The sequence below is a fragment of the Scyliorhinus canicula genome, chromosome 6 (assembly GCF_902713615.1).
Source record: "Scyliorhinus canicula chromosome 6, sScyCan1.1, whole genome shotgun sequence".
NCBI lineage: Eukaryota > Metazoa > Chordata > Chondrichthyes > Carcharhiniformes > Scyliorhinidae > Scyliorhinus > Scyliorhinus canicula.
In genome coordinates this window covers 201,784,144-201,806,229 of record NC_052151.1, presented here as the reverse complement: position 1 = coordinate 201,806,229, position 22,086 = coordinate 201,784,144, and the positions used below count along the sequence as shown (strand labels likewise).

Below are 22,086 nucleotides of genomic sequence, written 5' to 3'. Positions count from 1 at the left end.
GTCGTAATGCCATTCTCCTGCTTTTTCTCCAGACCCCTGAATATTTAAGTAATCATCTTGAATGCCTTGATTGGACCTGCTTCCACCACACTTTCAGGCAGTGCATTCCAGACCAGAATCATTCATTGTGTGAAAATAAATTCTCACATCACGTTTGCTTCTTCTGCAAATCATTTCAAATCTTTGACCTCTTGTTCGTGATCATATTTCGAGCGGGAGCAGTTTCTCCCTCTCTACTCTGTCCAGCCCACTCACCATTTTGAACATTTCTATAAAATCTCCTCTTGGCCTTCTTCTCTCCAAGGAGAACAGTCCCAACCTCACCAATCTATCCTCATAACTCAAGTTCCTCATCCCTGGAACCATTCTTGTCAACCTCTTCTGCACTCTCTCCAATGCATTCACCTCTTCCCTCTGGTGCTGCACCCAGAACTGTCCACAATATTCCAGCTGAGGTCTAACTAGTGTCTTGACTAACTAGAGGGGCTTGTTTAGCACAGTGGGCTAAACAGCTGGCTTGTAATGCAGAACAAGACCGGCAGCGCGGGTTCAATTCCCGTACCAGCCTCCCCGAACAGGCATTGGAATGTGACGACTCGGGGCTTTTCACAGTAACTTCACTGAAGCCTACTCGTGACAATAAGCGATTATTATTATTATGTGTAAGTTAAGCGTAACCTCCTTGCTCTTGTACTCAATGCCTCAGTTAATAAAGTCCAGAACACTATGTGCTTTATTAACTGTCTCTCCACCTGTCCTGCCAACTTCAATTACCTATGCCTAAACACTTAGAACATACAGTGCAGAAGGAGGCCATTCGGCCCATCGGGTCTGCACCGGCCCACTTAAGCCCTCACTTCCACCCTATCCCCGTAACCCAATAACCCCTCCTAACCTTTTTGGTCACGAAGGGCAATTTAGCATGGCCAATCCACCTAACCTGCACATCTTTAGACTGTGGGAGGAAACCGGAGCACCCGGAGGAAACCCACGCAAACACGGGGAGAACGTGCAGACTCCGCACAGACAGTGACCCAGTGGGGAATCGAACCTGGGACCCTGGCGCTGTGAAGCCACAGTGCTATCCACTGTGCTACCGGGCTGCCCACTTATTTATGTTTAACATGGGGTCAATCAGTATTACAAAGAAAATCTCAACTACTTTTCATTAATGATCAAGATTGAGGATCACTCCTCATTTCCAGGGAGTGAGAATCCTAGAACTGCATGGAGTGCTTTTATTTTTAACGTGAATTCATTACTGCTGATACGTGATTTTGTGTAAAACTAACAAATGGGATTCATTTGCAGATATATCACCATCCATTATTTAAACGATGAGGACAATTCTCGAAGAAAGCAAAATTAATATTTATGTATCAAGCAATACAAGAAATTTTATGTGACATTTTGTTAAATTGTGCGATTCTGATCTGTATTTTTAAAGGCCAAAATGTTTTATTTTTTTATTTTTTAGAAATTTAGATTACCCAATTATTTTTTCCAATTAAGGGGCAATTTAGCGTGGCCAATCCACCTACTCTGCACATTTTTGGGTTGTGAGGGCGAAACCCACGCAGACACGGGGAGAATGTGCAAACTCCACACGGTGACCCAGAGCCGGGATCGAACCTGGGACCTCAGCGCCATGAGGCAGCTGTGCTAACCACTAGGCCACCGTGCTGCCCTTAAAGGCCAAAATTAACTCCAATCCAGTGCCTTGAGCAACCTGCTGCTGTAGAGATCAGAATATCATGTTAACCAGGTGTAATACCATGAGTTATCCGTCAATAACACTTAGAACATATTGCACTGTAAGGCTCCTTTCCCTTGCTAACATCACAGCAATCGGGAGCAATGCCACTGAAAATCTGTCAACAATACTTAGAATACATTACATGCTGTAAAGTTCCTTTTATTCATTCACATTACAATAACCAGGAGTAATGGCATGGGAGATCTCTCCATAACACATAGAATAGGCTAAAGGTAGACAAGTCTCCTGGCCCTGATGGAATGCATCCCAGAGTGCCAAAAGAGATGGCTAGGGAAATTGCAGATGCACTAGTGATAATTTACCGAAATTCACTAGACTCTGGGGTGGTCCCGGTGGATTGGAAATTAGCAAACGTGACGCCACTGTTTAAAAAAGGAGGTAGGCAGAAAGCAGGAAATTATAGGCCAGTGAGTTTAACTTCGGTAATAGGGAAGATGCTGGAATCTATCATCAAGGAAGAAATTGCGAGGCATCTGGATAGAAATTGTCCCATTGGGCAGACGCAGCATGGGTTCGTTAAAGGCAGGTCGTGCCTAACTAATTTAGTGGAATTTTTGAGGACATTACCAGTGCAGTAGATAACGGGGAGCCGATGGATGTGGTATATCTGGATTTCCAGAAAGCCTTTGACAAGGTGCCACACAAAAGGTTGCTGCATAAGATAAAGATCCATGGCATTAAGGGTAAAGTAGTAGCATGGATAGAGGATTGGTTAATTAATAGAAAGCAAACAGTTGGGATAAATGGGTGTTTCTCTGGTTGGCAATCAGTAGCTAGTGGTGTCCCTCAGGGATCCGTGTTGGGCCCCACAATTGTTCACAATTTACATTGATGATTTGGAGTTGGGGACCAAGGGCAATGTGTCCAAGTTTGCAGATGACACTAAGATGAGTGGTAAAGCGAAAAGTGCAGAGGATACTGGAAGTCTGCAGAGGGATTTGGATAGGTTAAGTGAATGGGCTCGGGTCTGGCAGATGGAATACAATGTTGACAAATGTGAGGTTATCCATTTTGGTAGGAATAACAGCAAACGGGATTATTATTTAAACGATAAAATATTAAAGCATGCCGCTGTTCAGAGAGACTTGGGTGTGCTAGTGCATGAGTCACAGAAGGTTGGTTTACAAGTGCAACAGGTGATTAAGAAGGCAAATGGAATTTTGTCCTTCATTGCTAGAGGGATGGAGTTTAAGACTAGGGAGGTTATGTTGCAATTGTATAAGGTGTTAGTGCGGCCACACCTGGAGTATTGTGTTCAGTTTTGGTCTCCTTACTTGAGAAAGGACGTACTGGCGCTGGAGGGTGTGCAGAGGAGATTCACTAGCTTAATCCCAGAGCTGAAGGGGTTGGATTATGAGGAGAGGTTGAGTAGACTGGGACTGTACTCGTTGGAATTTAGAAGGATGAGGGGGGATCTTATAGAAACATTTAAAATTATGAAGGGAATAGATAGGATAGATGCGGGCAGGTTGTTTCCACTGGTGGGTGACAGCAGAACTAGGGGGCATAGCCTCAAAATAAGGGGAAGTAGATTTAGGACTGGGTTTAGGAGGAACTTCTTCACCCAAAGGGTTGTGAATCTATGGAATTCCTTGCCCAGTGAAGCAGTTGAGGCTCCTTCATGACATGTTTTTAAGGTAAAGATAGATAGTTTTTTGAAGAATAAAGGGATTAAGGGTTATGGTGTTCGGGCCGGAAAGTGGAGCTGAGTCCACAAAAGATCAGCCATGATCTAATTGAATGGCGGAGCAGGCTCGAGGGGCCAGATGGCCTACTCCTGCTCCTAGTTCTTATGTTCTAATATATTGCAAGGTGTCAGTCTCCTGTATTTGTGTAACAATACATCATCACAATAACCAGTACAATGCCATGTGAGATCTGAGCTATTTGTAATGTGAATTAATTGTGATTATTCTTACGTTTTGTGTAAAAACATTAATAAATATGATTACCTTTTGGTCATTTCACCGTCGCTAACCTATTTTCTTTTGAGGGTGAGAATAATCCGAACACAAGTGAGTTTTTTCTGTGTTGTTGAATCTATGGACAAGAGCGCAGCAAAAAAAGAGGTGCATGGTAACACATGAAACTATGTGAGGAAGTGCCACCAAAGTTAGAAGAGCCGGATGGGTGACATCAAGACCAAAGCTTTTCAGTAACAGTGAGTGGATCTGAATCAATGGCCTCGGGCTGTGGAGTCAGGATTTTTTATTTAATTCATTTTTACGGGATGTGGCCTTAACTGGTTAGATCAGCATTTGTTGCCCATCCCTAATTGCCCTTGAGAAGGTTGTAGTGAGCTGCCTTCTTGAACTGCTGCAGTCCATGTGGTGTAGGTACATCCACTGTGATGTAAGGGAGGGAAGGGAGTTCCAGGATTTTGATCCAGTGACAGTGAAAGAATGGTGATGTTTTTCCAAGTCAGGAATGTGAATGACTTGGAGGGGAACCTACAAGTGCTGGGATTCCCATGTATCTGCTGCCCTTGTCCTTCGAAATGGCAGTGGTTGTGGGCTTAGAAAGTGCTGCCCAAGGAGCCTTGGCGAGTTCCTGCAGTGCATCCTGCAGATGGAACACACATAGAACATAGAACAGTACAGCACAGAACAGGCCCTTCGGCCCTCAATGTTGTGCCGAGCCATGATCACCCTACTCAAACCCACGTATCCACCCTATACCCGTAACCCAACCCCCCCCCCCCCCCCCCCTTAACCTTACTTTTTAGGACACTACGGTCAATTTAGCATGGCCAATCCACCTAAGCCGCACATCTTTGGACTGTGGGAAGAAACCAGAGCACCCAGAGGAAACCCATGCACACACGGGGAGGACGTGCAGACTCCGCACAGACAGTGACCCAGCCGGGAATCGAACCTGGGACCCTGGAGCTGTGAAGCATTTATGCTAACCACTATGCTACTGTGCTGCTACTGTGCGTCAGTAGAGGGAGTGAATGTTTGTGGAAGGAGGAGCAATCAAGTGGGTGCCTTGTCCTGGGTGATGTTGAGCTTCTTCAATGTTGCTGAGACTGCACTCATCCAGGCAAGTGGAGAGTATTCCATTACACTCCTGACTTTGCTAATTTATTTGACCTCTATAAAATACAAACTGCATAGTACTGCATCCAACATTATATTTTACCCGTACATTATATGCAGTAAATACAACAGGTAACTAAGTACATAATTCTACAAAATATTCCTTGTACTTAATCCCAAATGCAAAATCTGTGGATGGCGCACAGGCTTTACGGAGTCAGGAGGTGAGTTACTCGCCGCAGGATTCCTAACCTCTCACCTGCTCTCGTACCCACAGTATTTATATGGCTAGTCCAGTCAGTTTCTGATCAATGGGAACCCCCCAGCATGTTGCCAGTAGGGATTCAATTATGATAATACCGTTGAATCTTGAAGCGATGATTAGATTCTCTCTTATTGGAGATGGTCATTGCATGGCACTTCTGTGGCACAAATGCTACTTGCCACTTGTCAGTCCAAGCCTGAATATTCTTTCATTCTTACTGCATTTGTACATTAATTGGTTCAGTGTCTGAGGAGTCACGAATGGTGCTGAACATTGTGCAGTCATCAGCAAACATCCCCACATCTGACCTTATGTCGGAAGGAAGGTCATTGATGAAGCAGCTGAAGATGGTTGGGCCTAGGATACTACCCTGAGGAACTCCTGCAATGATGTTCCAGGACTGAGCTGACCGACCTCCAACAATCACAACCATCTTCCTTTGCGCTAGGTAAGACTCCAACCAGTGGAGAGTTTCCCCCAGTTTCCATTGACTTCAGTTTTTCTAGTGTAAGAATCAGAATTTACAGTGCAGAAGGAGGCCATTCGGCCCATCGAGTCTGCGTCAGCCCTTACAAAGAGCACCCTACTGAAGCCCACCTATCTACCCTATCCCTGTTTCCCAGTAAGCCCCACTTAACATGTTTTGGACACTAAGGGCAATTTAGCATGGCCAGTCCACCTAACCTGCACATCTTTGGACTGTGGGAGGAAACCGGAGCACCCGGTGGAAACCCACGCAGACACGGGGAGAACGTGCAGAGTCCGCACAGTTACCCAGCCGGGAATCGAACCTGGGAACCTAGAGCTGTGAAGCAACTGAGCTAACCACTATGCTACCGTGCTGCCCTAGAAAACTGGGCTAATAAGTTTATTCCCCTATTTCCATTTTCATTTATTTTGCTGTTATTATTTTCATAGAATTTACAGTGCAGAAGGAGGCCATTCAGCCCATCGAGTCTGCACCGGCTCTTGGAAAGAGCACCCTACCCAAGGTCAACAACTCCACCCTAGCCCCATAACCCCATAACCCAGTAACCCCACCCAACACTAAGGGCAATTTTGGACTCTAAGGGCAATTTATCATGGCCAATCCACCAATCATGGCCATTTTGATCCATGGACGATTAATGGACATGTATCTTTAAGTCAAGCAGGATTAATGGACATGGGTCTTTAAAGAAAGCATCAGAATCCAGAAGTTACAGGAAAGATCCCTTTGCTAGTCTGTGTTAGTATGAACAGGAGACTAGACGTGTCGGCAACACAGAGAGAGATGGGTTGATTGGCTGGTGGCCAATGAATTGGCCCAAAAGGCTGTACTGTGCCCGGTAACATATGGTGATTGGATCCTATCGCAGTGGAATACCGTTCAGAGTCCCAGGGAATTTCAGTTTTTATCCTGGCGGAACAGAGGCAAGAGCTGAGTAACTCTCTCTTTCCAGAAAGACTGCTCTGAGTGCTGTATTTCTAAACTTTCAGAGAAATGCTGCAAAACAAAGACTACAACCTGCTATTTGGTCTTGGGTGACTGTGTGGAGTTTGCACGTGTCTGTGTGAGTTTCCTCCGGGTGCTCCGGTTTCCTCCCACCGTCTAAAGATGTGCAGGTTGGCCATGCTAAATTGCTCCTTGGTGTCCAAAAGGTTAGATGAAGTTACGGGAAAAAGTTGGGGCATGGGCCAAGCTAGCGCGCTCTTTCGGAGAGTCAGTGTAAACAAGATGGGCCAAATGGCCTCCTTCTGCACTGTAGGGACTCTATGATCTCTCTCCAAGAAAGCTGCGAGAACTGTCTTCTTGAAACTGCAGAGAACCTGAGTGAATGAATCTGCAGAGAAGACCATTAGAAGCTGCAGAGACTTTAACCTGTAAGTTTTCTGTAAAGGAAGGTGTGCTAAAAGCCACCGTCTGCAACAAAGTCTCTCTTTCCTTTTATTTACGATTTTTACCCCTTTCCACCCCTCTGTGATTGTCTGTCTTGTGTGTGTGTGTGTGTCTGGGGGGGGGGGGTGAGTTAAAGTGGGGATTGGCAATTAGATACTAGTTAACCAGTCGTATTTGCTGTATATTTCATTCTAGTGCTTGCTACAAATAAACAGTAATTGTGTTTACATTTACAAACCTGGTGACTGTAATTATTGGGTAGCAAAGGGTCAAAGACCTCAGATTAATTTCAAAGAACTATTGGTTAATTCATTGGTATTGGGACTCCAGGTCAAATGGGGATGGAATTGACCATGCACTAGCCCAAGGTGTCGTGACACTAGGGCTCCTTGATGACATTCTCGATCAAATGTTGCCTTGATGTCGAGGGCAGTTACTTTCACGTCACCTCTGAAGTTCAGCTATTTTGTCCATGTTTGAACCAAGACTGTAATGAGGTGAGGGGCTGAGTGATCCTGGCGATCGCAAACTGAGAGTCTTTGAGCAGATTATTGCAAAGTAAGTGCAGCTTGATAGCGCTGTTGATGATGATTGAGAGCAGACTGATAGGACGGTAATTGGCTGGGTTGGATTTGTCCTGCTATTTGTGCGCAGGACGTACCTGGGCAATTTTCCACTTTGCCAAGTAGATACCAGTATTGTAACTGTACTGGAACAACTTGGCTTGGGGTGCTGCAGGTTCTGGAGCACAAGTCTTCAGTGCTATTGCCGGGGTATTGCCAGGGCCCTTCGTCTTGGCAGTATCCAGTGCCTCCAGCCATTTCTTGACATCCCATGGAGTGAATCGAATTGGCTGAAGACTGACATCTGCGATGCTGGGGATCCCTGGAGGAGACCGAGATGGATCATGCACTTGAATCACCATTTGTGATTAGGGTTTGGGGGGTCAGGATTTATGCTCAGATTTTGTGGTGAGTGTTTGGTGTCAAGTGTTTGGGTTTCGGGCCCAGAGTCAGAGTTTGAAATTACAGCCAGGCTTTTCAGGATTACCATCGGGGTTTTGGGGTTATGGTCAGGGTCATGGATTATTGTCAAGAATTAGGATTACTGTCAGGGATGGGGATTATTTATTACCCAGACCTAATTGCCGCTACATTTGCAGCGTTATCGCCAAATTAATTCCAGATTTTTCTTATGCTGTGGTGCAATTTGAACACAGGTTCCCAGAGCATTACCCTGGGTCTCTGGATTACTGGTTAGAGGTAATATCACTACACCACCACCACCCTTTAAACATATATTTTTATATATTATTAAATGTGATGTGGACTCTAAAATTTTCCCAATGAGAGGTGTTAAGTTGGGCTATAGTCACCTATTTCTGTCTCCCTCCCTTTTTGAATCAGGACATGACATTGGCAGTGGTCCAATCCTCTGCCAATTGTCACATTACATTCACCCCCCACCATCTGGCCTGGGCTTGCAAAATCCTACCAACTGTCCTGGCTTGAGACAATTCACACCTCTTTAACCTGGGGTTACCCCTATCTCTGGATCTGTAAAGACTTAATTACCTGCAAATGCTCACATTCAAAGCATTGTCTGGCATCTTTGAATTTGTCTAGATATATGTTTCTGGAACATACCTCTTCATTCACCTGAGGAAGGAGCAGTGCTCCGAAAGCTCGTGTTTGAAACAAACCTGTTGGACTTTAACCTGGTGTTGTAAAACTTCTTACTGTGCTCATTAAACATTAACATCCAAAATAGCCTGATCACTGGTTGGATCCACGCACATTGTTCGAGGAAACTGTCCCAAAACACATGCCATGAATTCTTCCTCATGGCTACCACTACGAATTTGATTTTCACAATTTACATGAAGATTAAAGTCATCCATGATTAAACTACTGCCTTTTTTACATGGCCTCATTATCTCCTAATGTATTCTCCGTCCTATAGTGTAGCTACTGTTTGAGGGCCTACAGGCTACACTGAGTGTCTCCTTCCCCTTGTGGCCTACCTGTGAGGCCTACCCTGCATGGCGGTCTATCTCGACAATGTTCTGGTGGGCACGTCCGACCAGGAGCACCTACAAAGCCTGGCCGAGTTGCTGGGCCGTTTTGAGGATGCCGGCATCCGCCTCTGGCGGGTGAAATGTGTATTCAATGTCGGCGAAATAACATACCTTGGTCATGGCTTGCACCCGATGGAAGAGAAGGTACAAGCATTTCGGCAGGCTTCTGTACCAGGTGACCTGAAGGAACTCCGTTCATTCCTGGGATTGGTAAACCACTAGAGTAAGTTGCTGCCAAACCTGGCCACCACTTTAGCCCCCCTCCACCGTCTGCTGAAGGGGCAACACTGGGAGTGGGGCCGAGAGCAGCAAGCGTCTTTCGTCGAGGATAAACAACAACTATCCTCATCAAGATTGCTAACTCGCTTCGACCCATTCAGGCCAATCCTGTTGACCTGCAATGCTTCTCCGTATGGTTTCAGGGCCGTGCTGGTCCATGTAATGGACGATGGATCTGAACGTCCCATCTTTGCCTCAAGAACATTAGCCGATGCAGAGAAGCGATATGCCCAGATCGAGAAGGAGGTTTGGCTGTCCTATTCTGGGTCAAGAAATTCCATCAATATATCTACAGGCATAGTTTTACCATTCTCACGGACTGTAAGCCCCACCTTGGGCTCAAGGAAGATCTAGCGATTTCCTCCCCCCCCCATTGCTTCCGCCCGCATCCAGCGATCTGCATTGCTGCTTCCAGCATACGACTAAGTGTTGGAACACCACTCCGGGACCAAGATTCTCCACACAACGCGTTCAGTGTTCTGCCCCTGCTGACCAGGCCACCTACACCAGAGGTGGCCGGAGAAGTCATTGTCACTCTCCATTTTATGGACTCACTTCCATTCGTGGCTTCCCACATCCATGGGTGGACCCAGACTGACCCTCAGCCATCCCATGTCTACCACGTGATGCAATTTTGGGCTCAGCACAGGGCTGTACCGCAGGATCTAAAGACCTACGCTACAGAGACGCAGGAGGTTAGCATAGAGGGCACAGACCGCGGGTTTAATCACCACGGTGGACCATCTCTGAAGCCACGTGCTGGATACTCCTGCTGTACCGGCCGTTGATTCAGAGATCCCGGCTCTGCCGTCTTCACCGCTGCCCCGGCCACCCGTTAGCGGCAACGCACCCGGCTTCGCTGGTTGTCGAGGATTCAGCGGTAATATTTGAGGACACCGAGATGCCAGATGAAGAGCCGCCGAGCTCCGACTTGGAAACCGCGATGGATATTCTGCCACCTCCGGAGGTGTCCGTGCCGGCTCTCGTGGCCATGTCAGCGTTTCCGTCACCGGCCAGACACTCGTCACATAAACGCCACTCTCCAGTCTGAAATACGCCTGAAGGCAGCCCACAGGCAAAGCGGTCGATATGGATGCTGCTCCAGACTTTGGGGGGGGGGGGGGGGGGAGGAGTGTTATAAACCAAATGGAGGTCCCGGGATTAGGACCATACAATTTTCCAGAACCTCCCTGGAATATGAACTTCCTCTTCAAGGCAGGCAGGGCATCCCCTTTCACGGGGCAGTGTTTCCGTTTTACAAGGAGAGGCCCAGCTGTATAAAACCCCGGCCTAGCTGTCGGTCAGACCCTTAGGGGAGTGGAGGAGTATTGTAATCGTATTGAAATGAACCTTGTTCTTTAATTTCGACAATTGTCTATCCGTTCCCCTTATCGGGGATTCAAAACTGGCCAATCAACTTACCGGTTTGTTGTGACTTCAGGGCTGACAGGGTTCCCGTGCCTCACAGCAGCTGAAATACTGACCAAATACTCTATTATTGCTCCAGTAAGGCAAGCCCGATTGCTGAAGGGTGAAAAGTTATAAAGCAAAAAGCAAAGGAGCATTTCTTTCCCCTCTGCACCGAATTCCCACTTTGCACCAAATTCCCAAATACTCTCACTCAGACTGTGTCTCACTCAGGATGAGGTCTTTCCCACTGCTCTTGTGCGGGTGATGGTGCACTTGGAACAGGCCCTTTCTCATATTGTTTAGGGGTGTTGTTGGTATTGACAGGTTGTTGGTGTTCAGGTTAAGGGGTTGGGTTGGATGTTGGGTTGGGAGGTTTGAGTTGGGATTAAGGGGTTGGGTTGGATGTTGGGTTGGGAGGTTTGAGTTGGGTTTAAGGGGTTGGGTTGGATGTTGGGTTGGGAGGTTTGAGTTGGGTTTAAGCGGTTGGGTTGGATGTTGGGTTGGGAGGTTTGAGTTGGGATTAAGCGGTTGGGTTGGATGTTGGGTTGGGAGGTTTGATTTGGGTTTAAGCGGTTGGGTTGGATGTTGGGTTGGGAGGTTTGAGTTGGGTTTAAGCGGTTGGGTTGGATGTTGGGTTGGGAGGTTTGAGTTGGGTTTAAGGGGTTGGGTTGGATGTTGGGTTGGGAGGTTTGAGTTGGGTTTAAGCGGTTCGGTTGGATTGGGAGGTTTGAGTTGGGTTTCAGGGGTTGGGTTGGATGTTGGGTTGGGAGGTTTGAGTTGGGATTAAGCGGTTGGGTTGAATGTTGGGTTGGGAGGTTTGAGTTGGGTTTAAGGGGTTGGTTTGGATGTTGGGTTGGGAGGTTTGAGTTGGGTTTAAGCGGTTGGGTTGGATGTTGGGTTGGGAGGTTTGAGTTGGGTTTAAGCGGTTGGGTTGGGTTGGATTGAGAGGTTTGAGTTGGGATTAAGGGGTTGGGTTGGATGTTGGGATGGGAGGTTTGAGTTGGGATTAAGGGGTTGGGTTGGATGTTGGGTTGGGAGGTTTGAGTTGGGTTTAAGCGGTTCGGTTGGATTGGGAGGTTTGAGTTGGGTTTCAGGGGTTGGGTTGGATGTTGGGTTGGGAGGTTTGAGTTGGGATTAAGCGGTTGGGTTGAATGTTGGGTTGGGAGGTTTGAGTTGGGTTTAAGGGGTTGGTTTGGATGTTGGGTTGGGAGGTTTGAGTTGGGTTTAAGCGGTTGGGTTGGATGTTGGGTTGGGAGGTTTGAGTTGGGTTTAAGCGGTTGGGTTGGGTTGGATTGAGAGGTTTGAGTTGGGATTAAGGGGTTGGGTTGGATGTTGGGATGGGAGGTTTGAGTTGGGATTAAGGGGTTGGGTTGGATGTTGGGTTGGGAGGTTTGAGTTGGGTTTAAGCGGTTCGGTTGGATTGGGAGGTTTGAGTTGGGTTTCAGGGGTTGGGTTGGATGTTGGGTTGGGAGGTTTGAGTTGGGATTAAGCGGTTGGGTTGAATGTTGGGTTGGGAGGTTTGAGTTGGGTTTAAGGGGTTGGTTTGGATGTTGGGTTGGGAGGTTTGAGTTGGGTTTAAGCGGTTGGGTTGGATGTTGGGTTGGGAGGTTTGAGTTGGGTTTAAGCGGTTGGGTTGGGTTGGATTGAGAGGTTTGAGTTGGGATTAAGGGGTTGGGTTGGATGTTGGGATGGGAGGTTTGAGTTGGGATTAAGGGGTTGGGTTGGATGTTGGGTTGGGAGGTTTGAGTTGGGTTTAAGCGGTTGGGTTGGGTTGGGAGGTTTGAGTTGGGTTTAAGGGGTTGGGTTGGGTGTTGGGTTGGGAGGTTTGAGTTGGGATTAAGGGGTTGGGTTGGATTGAGAGGTTTGAGTTGGGTTTCAGGGGTTTGGGTTGGGTGTTACAGTTGCTGTTGGAGTTAAGGGTTTAGGTTTTGGGTTGAGATTTCAGGGTTGGGTTAAGGGCTGGGATGACGGCGCAAGAAGGTTTGGGTTGGAGGTGACAGCTTGGTTATTGGGTTGGGGGTTAGGGTTAGGTTGACAGATTTAGGTTGGGGGTTACGATCGTTGTTGGAGTTAAAGGTTTAAGTATTAAGGGTGGGGTTTCCATGTTGAGGGTGGGGTTTTGAGGTTAAGGGTGGGGTTTATGTATTAAAGATGGGGTTTAGATGTTAAGGGTGGGGTTTATGTATTAAAGATGGGGTTTAGATGTTAAGGGTGGGGTTTATGTATTAAAGATGGGGTTTAGGTGTTAAGGGTGGGGTTTAGATATCAGGAGTGTGGCTGAGATGTTGAGGGTGGGGTTGAGATGTTGAGGGTGGGGTTGAGATGTTGAGGGTGGGGTTTAGGTGTTGAGGGTGGGGTTTAGGTTTTAAGGGTGGGGTTTAGATGTTGAGGGTGGGGTGTAGATGTTGAGGGTGGGGTTTAGGTGTTGAGGCTGGGGTGTAGATGTTGAGGGTGGGGTGTAGATGTTGAGGGTGGGGTTTAGGTGTTGAGGGTGGGGTTTAGGTGTTGAGGGTGGGGTGTAGATGTTGAGGGTGGGGTTTAGGTGTTGAGGGTGGGGTGTAGATGTTGACGGTTGGGTTTAGGTGTTGAGGGTGGGGTGTAGATGTTGAGGGTGGGGTTTAGGTGTTAAGGGTGGGGTTTAGGTTTTGAGGGTGGGGTTTAGGTGTTGAGGGTGGGGTGTAGATGTTGAGGGTGGGGTTTAGGTGTTGAGGGTGGGGTTTAGGTGTTGAGGGTGGGGTGTAGATGTTGAGGGTGGGGTTTAGGTGTTGAGGGTGGGGTGTAGATGTTGACGGTTGGGTTTAGGTGTTGAGGGTGGGGTGTAGATGTTGAGGGTGGGGTTTAGGTGTTGAGGGTGGGGTTTAGGTGTTGAGGGTGGGGTTTAGGTTTTGAGGGTGGAGTTTAGGTGTTAAGGGTGGGGTTTAGGTTTTGAGGGTGGGGTTTAGGTGTTAAGGGTGGAGTTTAGGTGTTAAGGGTGGGGTTTAGGTGTTGAGGGTGGGGTTTAGGTGTTAAGGGTGGGGTTTAGGTGTTAAGGGTGGGGGTTAGGTGTTGAGGGTGGGGTTTAGGTGTTGAGGGTGGTGTTTAGGTGTTAAGGGTGGGGTTTAGGTATTAAGGGTGGGGGTTAGGTGTTGAGGGTGGGGTTTAGGTGTTAAGGGTGGGGTTTAGGTGTCAGTGGTATGGGTTAGAGGTTAGGGGTTGTGTTAGAGGTTAAGGGTTAGGTGTAGATGTTAAGGGTTATGTTAGAGCTTAAGGGTATGGTTTAGAGGTTCAGGGTTGTGTTAAAGGTTAAGGGTGTACAGGTTAAGGGTTGGGTGTAGATGTTAGGGTTGTTGGTGTTTGGGGGGGGGGGGGGTAGGGGTGGAGTCACGTGTCCTCCACGCTCGCGCTCCTACTGACGGTTACTGACAACACTCCGAAGGCGCCCTTCCAACCGTAACCACAAGCTGGTGAGACGGCGGGAGGTCACGCGCCCCCCCAGACCAGCCGTTTGATTAGTCCAGTCCCACGTGGGTGTGTGAGGGAGGCAGCGGAAGCCCTCTGATTGGCAGTGGCCCACGTGATCACGAGGCAATCGGCGCGATCTGATTGACGGAGACGGACACGGGGGTGGTGCGGGGGAGATAATGGTGGGCGCTGATTGGCCGTTTATTGGTTGCCATGGGAACGGTCGGTGCGACCGGGGGATGGCGGCGGTGCTGGTCCTGGTTCACCTGATCCTCCTGTGGATGGGTACATGTGGAGGGGAGGATGGGTACATGTGGAGGGAGGGGGATGGGTACATGTGGAGGGAGGGGGATGGGTACATGTGGAGGGGAGGATGGGTACATGTGGAGGGAGGGGGATGGGTACATGTGGAGGGAGGGGGATGGGTACATGTGGAGGGAGGGGGATGGGTACATGTGGAGGGAGGGGGATGGGCACATGTGGAGGGAGGGGGATGGGTACATGTGGAGGGGGGTGGGTACATGTGGAGGGAGGGGGTTAGGTACATGTGGAGGGGGATGGGTACATGTGGAGGGGGGTTAGGTACATGTGGAGGGGGGGTACATGTGGAGGGGGATGGGTTCATGTGGAGGGAGGGGGGTGGGTACATGTGGAGGGAGGGGGTTAGGTACATGTGGAGGGAGGGGGGTACATGTGGAGGGGAGGTACATGTGGAGGGGGTACATGTGGAGGGAGTGGGGTACATGTGGAGGGGGTACATGTGGAGGGAGGGGGTACATGTGGAGGGGTAATAGGTATGTGGAGGGAGGGGAGGACCATGTGGAGGGAGGGGTTGACCATGTGGAGGGAGGGGTTCACGTGGAGGGGGAATACATGTGGAGGCAGGGGGGAGATGTTGAGAGAGGGGGTAGATGTGGAGGGAGGGGGTAGATGTGGAGAGAGGAGGTACATGTGGAGGGAGGAGGTCATTTGGAGGGAGGGGGAAATGTGGAGGGAGGGGTATGAGTGCGATGAGCTCGAAGTGTGGGATGGGGCTTCTGGGATCTCAGGAAGGATGTTTGGGGAAGGGGAGAGTTTTGAGGGGAGGGGCTCAGCAGGAGGGCTGTCAAGGAGGATGGGGGTTAGAGTCCCAGAATGTAGGAGGGGCGGCGAGGATCCTGGTGCACGAGTCTCTGGGAGGGAGGAGTCCCGACTGGACAGGTCTGGTGAGGGAGATGGACTGGCTACAGGAACGAAGGTTTAAGGCGAGGATTAGAGTCCCTGCAGGGAGGCATTGGGGAAGGGTAAAAAACTATCAATGGGAAGGGGTCGCAGGGCAGAGCAGTCTGAGGGGTAGAGGGCTCTCAAGGGAGCACCAGGGGAGGTGACGATTCTCAGGCAGCATTGTGGGTCTCAGGGAGTGGAGAAGACTTGGGATGGTTCTCTGAAAGGGTGGAGCACGGGGCCTCGTCTAGGGTGCGAAGTCTCGGGAAGGACTCTCAGGGAGTGGAGGGGAGGGATCACAACAGAGGGGAGGGTGGGTCTTCGGGGAGAAGTCTCAGAGGGGAAGTGGGTTGGGCTCTCAGGGCAAGGGACAAGGGGTCTCGGGGAGGGATCGCGGGAATGGGAGGAGAGAAGGATATCGGTGAAGGAAGAGGTCTCATGGAGAGGGGCAGGGCATTATGGGGGACGAATGGGATCTTGGGGAGCAGTGCTATCAAGGGAAAGGAGGCGGGGAGAAAAGGAGTTGTCAGGGAGAAGTTGGAAGGGAGGGGGTCTCGGAGAAAGTGGGATGGCAGGTGTCTGGGCAGAGGAGGAGTCTGAGGGGAGGGAAGGAGGGTGTGTGTTAGGGGAGTGGAAGAGGGTGTCTGAGCTGGGAGGGAATGTGTTGGGTATAAGGTGGGGGGGGGGGGAGTTGAGCGGGAGAGGTCCTGAGGGAGGAATGCAATTTGGGGAAATTGAGGTTGATGACCCGTGGAATGGAAAGAGGGAGGACTGAAGGGAGAGGAGGGGAGGAGGCAGGGAAGTCGGGAGATGGGAGGAATGGTGCAAGGCATCATAGGTGATTTGAGTCTGTGAGAGAGCTGGAGGTGAGTGTCTGAGGGAGGTTGGGCTTTGAAGCGGTGGGAATGAGTTGGGTTTGAGGAGGGTTTATCTGGAACTGAAGGTACAGAAGTGGGTCTGAGGGAGGAGGGGAAGAGAGTGGGCCTGAAGAAGAAGGGGACAGGCTTCCTGAGGGAGGTGAGTGGTCTGAGGAGAGGGGGAGCCCCAGGATGTAGGGAAGCACGAGGATGGCTCCAGGGGATGGATCTGAATGTTGATGAAGGGGAGGAGCCTGACAGTGATAGGAGAGGGTAGAGTGGGGAGGAGAGGGGCGGTGGGCAAGGGGTCTGGAGGGTAAAGAAATGGGAGAATTCTGTGATGGAGGGCAGAGGTCTGAGAGAGATAGGCTGAGGAAGGATCAGAGAGAAAAGGCATCTGTTGGGAGGAAGGAGTCTGAGAGGAGGGGCTTTAATGAGATTGGAGGTTTTGAGGGGAAATGGGGATGGAAACGTTTGAGAAAAGGGGGAGGAGTCTGAGGGAGACTGTGTGGATGGCTCAGAGGGGGCGGGAGTACACTGGAGGGATCTGAGAGGGGGAGGAGATTCGTCAGAGGGATGCGGGGATTGAGAGGGGATGAGACAAGACTGTGCGGAGTCTGCACATTCTTCCTGTGCCTGTGGGTTTCCTCCGGGTGCTCCGGTTCCGCCCACAGTCCAAAGAATATGCAGGTTAGGTGGATTGGCCAAGCTAAATTGCCTTTAGTGTCCAAAAAATGTTGGGGTGGGGTTATGGGTTACAGGGATAGGGTGAAGGTGTGTGCTCGGGTAGGGTGATCTCTCCAAAGGCAGGTACAGACTTGATGGGCTGAATAGCCTCCTTCTGCACTGTAAATTCTATGAGAGCGGTGGGAAGGCTCGGGAGAGTGTGGAAGGTGCTAAAGGGGATTTGGGAGGGGTCTGTGGGGAGGGTCTGAGAGGGGAAGGGAGTCATTTGAAGGGAGATGCTGGAGGATGGAGAGAGTGGGTGGGGCTTGTGAGGGAGCCATCTGAGAGGGATTGTCAAGGGACAATGTGTGTGAAGGGGACAAGGCATTGGTGAGGGGAGACGCTCGAGAGGAAGGGAACCGGTGAGGAAGGGGATGAGTCGGGGTTGGAAGGGGCAAGAGTATATGTGGAGGGAGGGGAAAGAAGGTGTCTAAGGCGAGGGGGAGGGGTGTGAGGGGGGGGTGTGAGGAGGAGGGGATCAGTTGGAGGATAGCAGCAGTCTGTGTGGACAGCAGTGCAATGTGAGGGGAGGGGTCTCAGGGCGAAGGGAGAGTCTTCTGGGAGATGGGAGGATCTGAGGAGGGGAAAGTCTGAAGGGGGGAGGGGGAGAAGTTGGCAAGGGGTGAGGTTTGAGTGCACAGCAAGAGGGGTCCAAGGCGAGGCGAGAGGGGTCTTGAGGGTAAGGGGAGGGTTCAGAGCGGAGTGGCCTGAAGGAGAGGGGTTAGTCAGAGGAGAAGCAGTTTGTGGGGGAGAGGGTATCTGGGGAGGCAGGGGGATGAGAGGTCTGAGGGGGAAGTGAGGTCGGACGGTAGCGTTCGGAGGTGGGGGGGGGAAGAGTCCGAGGGGGGCAAAAGAGTCCGGGGTGGGGGGGGGGGGAAGAGTCCGAGGGGGGGGAGAGAATAGTCCGAGGAGGGGAGTGGGAAAAGAGTCCGAGGAGAGGGGGGGAAAGAGTCCGAGGGGAGGGGACTGACAGTGTCTAAAGGTTTGGGTGGCCCAGAGACCGAGCATTCCTCCATTGATCATCTTCCTCTCTCTCTCTCTCTCACACTGTCCCCTCTTCCAGGCCAGGCTTCGGCCACCTGGACCCCAACTCAGGTTATCAACGCCACCGTTAAGGAGCCAATAACACTACCACCCAGACTGCGGGCACACCCTGAAATCATCCAGTGGGCATACCGCAAGACCAACTCGGACTCCTCGATCACCCTCTGTGAGAAGCTGGGCAACAAGTCCAGAATTTGCCTACCTCCGTTTGCCACCCGGATGAACCTGAACCCCCTGTATGAACTCACAATCTTGTCCGTCGCGCCTTCAGACTCAGGCCTCTATCGTGCGGTGGTCTGGTATATCTGGGATGAGATGGATCGTAATTTGATACAGCTTGCAGTCTATGGTGAGTGAAACCTCACCATCTCCCTAACCCCACTCCTCCCCACAACCCAATCAGTAATGTCACAACCCACTCTCCACTCTCTGGCAATAAAAGCCCCCGGATTTAAACCGTGGCTTGCACTGAGGGAGTGCTGCATTTCTGGAGAGTCGGCACAGAGTGATTCCTGCACTGTCAGAGGGTCAGTACTGAGGGAGCGCTGCACTGTCAGAGGGTCAGTACTGAGGGAGTGCTGCACTGTCAGAGGGTCAGTACTGAGGGAGTGCTGCACTGTCAGAGGGTCAGTACTGAGGGAGTTCTGCACTGTCAGAGGGTCAGTACTGAGGGAGTGCTGCACTGTCAGAGGGTCAGTACTTAGGGAGCGCTGCACTGTCAGAGGGTCAGTACTGAGGGAGTGCTGCACTGTCAGAGGGTCAGTACTGAGGGAGCGCTGCACTGTCAGAGGGTCAGTACTGAGGGAGTATTGCACTGTCAGAGGGTCAGTACTGAGGGAGCGCTGCACTGTCAGAGGGTCAGTACTGAGGGAGTGCTGCACTGTCAGAGGGTCAGTACTGAGGGAGCGCTGCACTGTCAGAGGGTCAGTACTGAGGGAGTGTTGCCCTGTCAGAGGGTCAGTACTGAGGGAGTTCTGCAGTGTCAGAGGGTCAGTACTGAGGGAGTGCTGCACTGTTAGAGGGTCAATACTGAGGGAGTGCTGCCTTGTCAGAGGGTCAGTACTGAGGGAGTTCTGCAGTGTCAGAGGGTCAGTACTGAGGGAGTGCTGCCTTTGTCTGAGTTGTGTCTTTCAGATAGGGCATTGATCGAAGGCTCCACCTGTTTCTCGGGTGGATGTAAAAGCTCCAACAATAGCAATGTAGAGCAGAAGTGTTTTCTCTAGTATCCAATCCAGGATTTGTCCCTCAATCAACAACCCTAAAAGAAGTTTGGGTGTCACATTCCCATTGATGGATTTTGCTGTGCTGATATTGAATGCCATGTGAAAACGGTGATTATTGTTCAAAAGTACTTACTTAGTGTGAAATGCTTTCAAACACTCTGAGGTGATGAGAGATGCAGTAGAACAGGTCTTTTCCCATGCTCTCCCACCCATTTCCTGTGGTCCTGTCAATGTTTTTCCCTCAATTAACAATTTCACGTTTGAAAGTCACAATCTAACCTGCCTCCACCACACAAACAGTCAATGCATTCCTGATCCGACCCATTCTGCTTGAAAAACTTACCCCCTCCTGTCACACCTCATCCATTTCCCACTCACCTTGAACTGGTGTCCTTTGGTGCTTCACTCTTCCGCCAGCAGGCACACTTTCTCCCGATCCTGTCCAAACCCATTATGATTTTGAACACCACTATCAAGTGTCCTCGTGACAATCTCTCAACACTGAAGTAGTGTTTGTTCTGTTGACTCTCAGTTTAAACGCTTGGCATGGATAAATACACGAAGAAACAAGGGGGACGAGGGCCAATGAAGATTCTACTGTTCAAATCTAACAGGCCCAGCTTCTCCCATCTCTGCATCAAATTGAAAGCCTCAGACCATTCTCGCAAATTGTTTTTGAGGCCTCTCCAAAGACTTTAAATCCATCCTAAATGTGGTGCCCAGAATTGTACACAGCTTTCCAGTTGTGGTAGAACAAAGTATTTCATAAATGTACACAAGCGACTCTCAGGGAAATGTACACTGATTGGTGTCTCTCAGTCCCTCTCTCTCAGGGAGATATCTGTATACCGACTAGTGTCTCTCAGTCCCTCTCTCTCAGGGAGATATCTGTACACTGACTGGTGTCTCTCAGTCCCTCTCTCTCAGGGAGATATCTGTACCCTGACTGGTGTCTCTCAGACCCTCTCTCTCAGGGAGATATCTGTACACTGACTGGTGTCTCTCAGACCCTCTCTCAGGGAGATATCTGTACACTGACTGGTGTGTCTCAGTCCCTCTCTCTCAGGGAGGTATCTGTACACTGACTGGTGTCTCTCAGTCCCTCTCTCTCAGGGAGATATCTGTACACTGACTGGTGTCTCTCAGTCCCTCTCTCTCAGGGAGATATCTGTACACTGACTGGTGTCTCTCAGTCCCTCTCTCTCAGGGAGATATCTGTACACTGACTGGTGTCTCTCAGTCCCTCTCTCAGGGAGATATCTGTACACTGACTGGTGTCTCTCTGTCCCTCTCTCAGGGAGATATCTGTACACTGACTGGTGTCTCTCAGCTGCAGCAGCTCCCAACAAATCTAATTTTCACAGGCTTGTTATTCACCAAAATAGCAGCATCTGCTGGACCTCCTCATTCCTGCTCACAACAGTCTTGATGGTTCACATTCCCCAGGGAATACTTTGTCCCATTATCTGTAAATGGTTTATTCTTCTCTGGTGAAAACTGAAGTGATATTGTCCTGTTCACTGGTCCCCATTTCTCGCCCTGAAGGCGTGTGGGCGCAGAAGCATGCACAAAATGCATTCACAGCCGTTGTCAGCCCTGTTGCGCAATTTTGCGCAGCTGTCAAGCATGAAATGGTCTCTGTTAAAGGCTGGGGAGGATGTGCGCCATGAACAGGAGATTGAGGATTCGTGTTTCTCATGCTCCCTCTAGATAAGTCTCTGCTGATTGTCTAAGGCAGCTGTTGACCCATAACAAGCAAATAATGATGTTAAAACTATGCCACAAGTTAAAACTATGCCACAAATGTCCAGGCAGCACAAATCATACTCAAACCACCTCACAGCTATTCCTCCCACTTCCTCTTCCCCTCCCCAATTGGGACCCCTTCCCACTCCATCAGTTCCTTTGTTTTATTTGAATCCTGGCAGTTCATCCTCCCAGGATCCTAATTGCAGCTAAAATGTAAAGGCTGCCTGAGCAATCAGTCCGCCCGCCAAATGTAAAAGCAGACAAGCCACATAAAATTACATTGAATTGGCCCTTCAATGGGCTAAGCTGCCTGTTTGGCTGTCAGAGGCGCATTTCTGATTGTATCCGCTGAGCAAAATATTGCGCAACAATGTAACGCACGCCCTACGCCTTCTCACATAATTTCATGCGTTGCTGGGTCAGACCGAGCTACATAAAATTCTGGCCACAGTCTTTGCTCCAATCCTGTTTCAGTTTTTTGTCCTGTTTTAAGGTATTAGACGTACACAAACTTCTTGTAAATGTGCCTTCCCTGTTCTCCCCTTGATTGCAGCTCTCCTTTGTTATTTACAACCACAGCTTTTCCTCCATCCTCCGTGTGCCTGGTCACACACCTGTTTTTGCCTTATCCATCCAAGTAAAGCATTGCCAGGTGGCAGTGGACCTGTATTTCTTATCATTCAAGAAAATCACAATTCATGCAAATTCTTAAAAAATACCCATTTTCATACCTTCTGAAGAATATCTACACATCCACGGGCATCTTAAAGAAATTACAGATTATCCTTACGGCATGGCATCCAGGTCAAAGATCATTACAGCACCCAACAGAACACACAGTTTAGCTGTTCACACAACAGCTCGCACCTCCACAACCTCACTGGGCACTCAAACCTCAAATTCCACCTCGCACCAACCTCCTTGGGGGGATGGGAGGGGCTGAGGGAAGATAGCTTCCCCATAGTGAAGCTTTCTTTACGACAATTTTGAAATGCAGAAAATTCTAACTTCATTTATAGTTTTACAAATAACTCCCCCCTCCCCCACAGGGCCATCTTAGGATCCCTACAGTGCAGAAGAAGGTCATTCGACCCATTGAGACTGCACCGACCCTCTGA

At 49.6% G+C, this 22,086-nt stretch overlaps 1 protein-coding gene across 2 annotated transcripts in view; it reads right to left on the bottom strand.

Moving 5' to 3' along the window:
* LOC119967799 (signaling lymphocytic activation molecule-like) overlaps positions 1-11,091 on the bottom strand; it is a 62,178-nt gene extending 51,087 nt beyond the window's left edge. The window contains exon 1 of one of the 2 annotated variants that reach the window (XM_038800801.1): positions 10,738-11,091. The gene's annotated coding sequence lies outside the window, so the exon portion shown is untranslated. Of the gene's footprint in view, positions 1-3,729; positions 3,809-10,737 lie in introns of those variants that run through there. The other variant, XM_038800802.1, reaches the window with a different exon arrangement.
* Positions 11,092-22,086: the final 10,995 nt, after the last annotated feature.